General features: G+C 40.0%; 1 pseudogene; it reads left to right on the top strand.

Annotated features, from left to right (window-relative positions):
- The first annotated feature begins 270 nt into the window (after window positions 1–270).
- On the top strand, window positions 271–1141 carry LOC102476981 (dnaJ homolog subfamily A member 1 pseudogene; annotated as a pseudogene).
- The last annotated feature ends 4110 nt before the right edge of the window (window positions 1142–5251 follow it).

The following is a 5251-nucleotide window of genomic DNA, read 5'->3' as shown; positions in this document are numbered from 1 at the left end:
AGGAGAGCAGGCAATTAAAGAGGGTGGAGCAGGTGGTGGTTTTGGCTCCCCAATGGACATCTTTGATATGTTTTTTGGAGGAGGAGGAAGGATGCAGAGAGAAAGAAGAGGTAAAAATGTTGTAAATCAGCTGTCAGTAACCTTAGAAGATTTATATAATGGTGCAACAAGAAAATTGGCCCTGCTAAAGAATGTGATTTGTGAAAATGTGAAGGCCAAGGTGGTAAGAAAGGAGCAGTAGAGTGTTGCCCCAATTGCTGAGGTACTGGAATGCAAATAAGAATTCATCAGATAGGACCTTGAATGGTTCAGCAAATTCAGTCTGTATTCATGGAGTGCTAAGGCCATGGAGAGCAGATCAGTCCTAAAGATAGATGTAAAAGTTGCAATGGAAGGAAGATAGTTCAAGAGAAAAATATTTTAGAAGTTCATATTGACAAAGGCATGAAAGACGGTCAGAAGATAACGTTCCATGGTGAAGGAGACCAAGAACAAGGACTGGAGCCAGGAGATAGTGTCATTGTACTAGATCAGAAAGATCTGTTTTCACTTGGTGAGGAGAAGACCTTTTCATGTGTATGGACATACAGCTGGTTGAAGCGTTGTGTGGCTTCCAGAAGCCAATTTCCACACTTGACAACCGAACCATAGTCATCACCTCTCATCCAGGTCAGATTGTCAAGCATGAAGATATCAATTGTATGTTAAATGAAGGCATGCCAATTTATCATAGACCATATGAAAAGGGTCACCTAATCATTGAATTAAGGTAAACTTCCCTGAGAATGGCTTTCTGTCTCCTGATAAACTCTCTTTGCTGGAAAAACTTCTACCTGAAAGGAAGGAAGTAGAAGAGACTGATGAAATGGACGAGGTAGAACTGGTGGACTTTGATCCAAATCAGGAAAGACGGCGCCATTACAATGGAGAAGCATATGAGGATGATGAACATCATCCCCAAGATGGTGTTCAGTGTCAGACCTCTTAATGGGGCCAATGAATAACACTGCTAGCATTTTATATGCAGTAGTGAATGAGTGAAGGACTGTAATCATAATATGCTCACTACTTGCTATTCTTTTTGTTTTAATATTCATCTATAGTAGTGTTTTAAAAAGTTAAATGAAGAATAAATGCAAATATAAAAAAATAGAATCTGTTCAGTATATGTAGCCTAGAAATATCTATGTAAGAATTACCTACGTTTTTGATATAAAAAATAAAATACAAATTCCTAGCAATTTACTGGCAAAGTTAAAATCTGAAATTTAAGTAAAATTACTGTTTTAACACTAAATTTAACATACTAAATTCTTTAGACTCTTTCCTACCATATTGTTACAGGGTATTTTGTCATAAAACTAAATTTGTTTAAGAAATCTTCTGCTTCATTAAGATCTCTTGTTCTCCAACCAATGGGAAAATATGTAAAATTAAAATAAAAAGTAGTTTTTGGCTCTGTGACTTCTTGGCCAAAATTTTACCCCCTCATAAATTAAAAGCAAAATACGTATTTTCTATACTTGCATTTTTAACACTTGCAATTTGGTACAGCAGTGTAGTCACATATATATCACAACTCTGTTCCATATATAGTCATAAAGCCTGAATTTAGTATTAAAATGATCTCTATTTTAAATCAACCTGTTAATCCACTGTCTTCTTTCCTTGTGGATGATATAAAAATACTAATCAAAAAACACACTGGAGGAGAACAGGATTCCTCATGGCTCCTGGTAAATAGTCATTGCAGGGGACAGGAAAAATGAAGATTTTCTACCGATAGTTCAGGCTCCAACAAACAAAGCTAGTGTGGCAGGAGAGTTCCTTACTCCTGAACACTCTGAAATGTATATATCAGCTGTGTTTGCTATGAAAACATTTACATTAATTAAGACCTTTAATAATTCAATACAAAATGGGGGGAAAACAGAAAAATAAAAGACACTGGGGGACCAATAGGTGGTGTGTGGTATGGAAGTTAAAGCAAGCTGGATTCCATATTGCCCAGACCAGGTGGCTTGTAAATCACACCAAGTGAGTGTTGGTGAACTTCCAAAGTCCTGAAAGGAGAATAAAGAAAAAGGGATTGTTGTGTGGCCATTGACCCTGGGGAAGGATTTCTGATTGCACAAGCCATTTCTTTTGTTGGTACTGGTATAGCCATCACCTCCCAAAGCTCCGAACCTGGGTCAGCGGGCACTTTGGTGTGGTCCTGCATGTATTTCTTGGTGTGTTCTCTGTGTCTCTCTCTGTTGTACACATGCACCCTATAGAAAACTAAAAAAAACAACAATAAAAACAAAACAAAACAAACTTGTGATTGAATGGATATTTGAATCTAATCTTAGGGGAATTCTGAAATCGTTAACATACACATTCCAAAGGATTTGTTGTTGTTCATTTGTTGTTGCCTGTCTGTGGTTAGGATCATCCTGAGTTACAAATGTAAGAACTTTTCAGGTCTTTTGAGTTTATACTTGGTCTTATTTTACTTATTTATTTATTTATTTATTTATTTTAGGTTTTTGCCATAGGTTGCATGGACTGGCTCATTAGAGAGAGAGAAAAAAATACAGAGAGTGGGAAATTGACAAATCACCTCCCCACCAAGGGCAAATGGCCACACAACATCCCTTCTCCTTCATTCTCCTCTCAGGATTTTGAGCATGTGTGTACTCGTGCTCAGCGTGATTTTCAAGCCTTGAGTCCCAGACAGACTGGAGCTGTGGAGTGGGCCATGTGGGAACCCAGTGCCTTAACCACCATGCCATCTATGGGGCCCAGGTTCTAGTCTTTAAGTGCTATGGAGTAATCTCTGTAGGGAGTGGGTTGTATGACAATGGAGGAGACAATGAAATGTACACTTTTTGTCCCCAATTTGTGACCAGAAGCAGTAGTAAGAGAAGAGAGCACATCCCCATTATTTAGAGAATAAGGTTCCTTTTTACCTTTTAACACAACCACAAGCTGCCAGCACAATTGCCAGCCTTGAGGGTAGGTTGGTGATGGCAGCTGTTTACTGTGTTCAGAACTGGGATTGACTAAAATGAAACACAAATTATGATCCTATTCTTTCTCTCCAAGTTTCAGCCTTAAATAGACTCCAGTTTTGAAATAGCTGTTTTAGGGATTAGATAAATTCTGCTAGTGAAATTGTCTAGGTGGGAAAATAGCTTCCTCATGCTTTCTATCTGCAATCATCCTGGCCTTCTCTGTCCTAAATTTTTATATTAATGTAGCATTCAGTCTCATTTCAAATGTCACCTCATCAGATTGTTTATCTTCCAACCTTAGTTAGTGTTACTTCCTTCCTTGGGTATGTTTGCTCACTGGAATTTTCAAAATCAGGGAAATACAATCAAGATTCACAGAGTTTGCAGCTTTCTTAGCAGCCAGTATGTAACCAAACTCAAATCAGGTTTGCTTGCCCATGTGCTATAAACCAAACTATGGGCACATGCTGTGATGAAGTAAAGTACAGCTCTTCCAATGTGCAAAACAAGAAGAGTGGGCAGCTCATGGAGAAAATAAAAATCGGTCTCCCTGAGATGTTTCCTGTCAGCATCTTCCTGGGCTTGGTTCAGTCTAAGGGGAAATGAAAAGAATGAGAGAAAGAGACAGAGTAGCACAGGACACTCAGCACTTAGCCTGAGCCTAGGTAAGTGACACTACATATGTTTATTTCATGACATTCCATAGATACGTTGATGTGTTACAGACAATAAGAAGCAGGTCATAAATCTACACAGGAGTAGACATACTGTGTCCTGACCCGGGAGACAGTCAAACAGGTTTCCTGAGGGAAGGAGTGAGAGACAGGATGAACGACGTGGTGTTACAACTCTTCAGGGTCATCCATTTATTGTGGGCAGCACGGAGATGACACAGTGTTACAACTCTTCAGAGTCGTCTGGAGACGATGTAGTGTCACAACTCTTCAGGGTCTTCAGGGTCATCTGGTGAATGTGGGCCAGGGATCATGGTTATATACATGTTGGTAGGGGTAGGCAGTGATTAGTTAAATGAAAGATTGTAAAAGGTGGGTTATGATTGGTTGCTTTTGTGGACCAATCATGAGGTGCTGGATATGCAACCTGAGGGATTCTAAGCTCGCTGATTTGCTATGGCAAGTGGCCAATCAGAGTATGGTTTTGAAGGTGAGGTTTTAAAGGGGAGCCAATCATGGCCTTAGTCATTGTGTAATTGTTTGCTCTCTGATAAACTGGTGATATTTGCTGGTGTGCAGCCTCCCACATGTCCCCCTTCTGTTTTAATTTGAGAGATGAGGAAAAGGCCTGGGAGAATCATGCCTGTCTTAGATTGGAGTTGTTTATGGAACCATGCATCCATTATTACCCATCATTGGAGAGTCCCATAGCTATGATGGGCTTCCTGTCTTAGATGGAAGGACTGAACAGATATTGGGCTCATCAAACTCTCTTACCCATCTTTGGCTAACCAATTCAGTGCCTCAGGCAAGACCGGTATAGGGGTGTTGGTCTTCCATCTCCAATCTAGTATAGTGGACCTGGATAGGCCACATAGTAAATGAGTCAATGTGTTGTTTGAGGAATGACATGAGCCTGTTAAATATAACAGGTCCCAGTGAGCAAATAATTAAAAGGCCAAAGAATGGGCCAAGGAAGGGGAGCAGGAAAGGGAGGAGACCATTCCAGGCAGACCATCAGCGAGTTGATTTCTACGTTGTTGGAGAGATTCTTGGAGTTGATATATTTTGTCACAAATGATGCCGGACTTGTTGGCATAAAAGCCACAGCGTTCTTATAAAGCAAGACAAGAGATTCCCCCTGTTATGCCAGAAGGAGATTTAAACCTCTATTTTAAAGAACCACCTCAGCTGGGGAATCTGGTTGGTCTGAGATAAGACCCTCAGTGACTTGGCCTAGATGGAGAGAATAACCCATGCTGATCCAATCTCTGAACACAGACATACATACCCTGTCAGGCCTGCCTTTTTACTGTGCGGTCTAATGGCTGCCTGACAAGAAGCGTTAGCATTTTTATATGCCAGTTGTTTTACAAAGTCTGTACTTGCATCAGCATTACCAAATATTCTTTCTGATATGATAATTAATTGATGCACAAAGTCAGAAAAAGGTTCATCAGGCCCTTGTCTAATGTTAGTAAGGGAGGTGCTCAAATCTACTTTGGCAGGGAGTTTTTTCCAGGCCTGCTGCATGAATCTGTGCAAAGAACCCTGGGTCATACTCCATTTGATTTTCATTGT

Source organism: Tupaia chinensis, unplaced genomic scaffold (assembly GCF_000334495.1).
Source record: "Tupaia chinensis unplaced genomic scaffold, TupChi_1.0 Scaffold139405_1, whole genome shotgun sequence".
NCBI lineage: Eukaryota > Metazoa > Chordata > Mammalia > Scandentia > Tupaiidae > Tupaia > Tupaia belangeri.
This window is presented reverse-complemented; position numbering and strand designations above follow the sequence as displayed.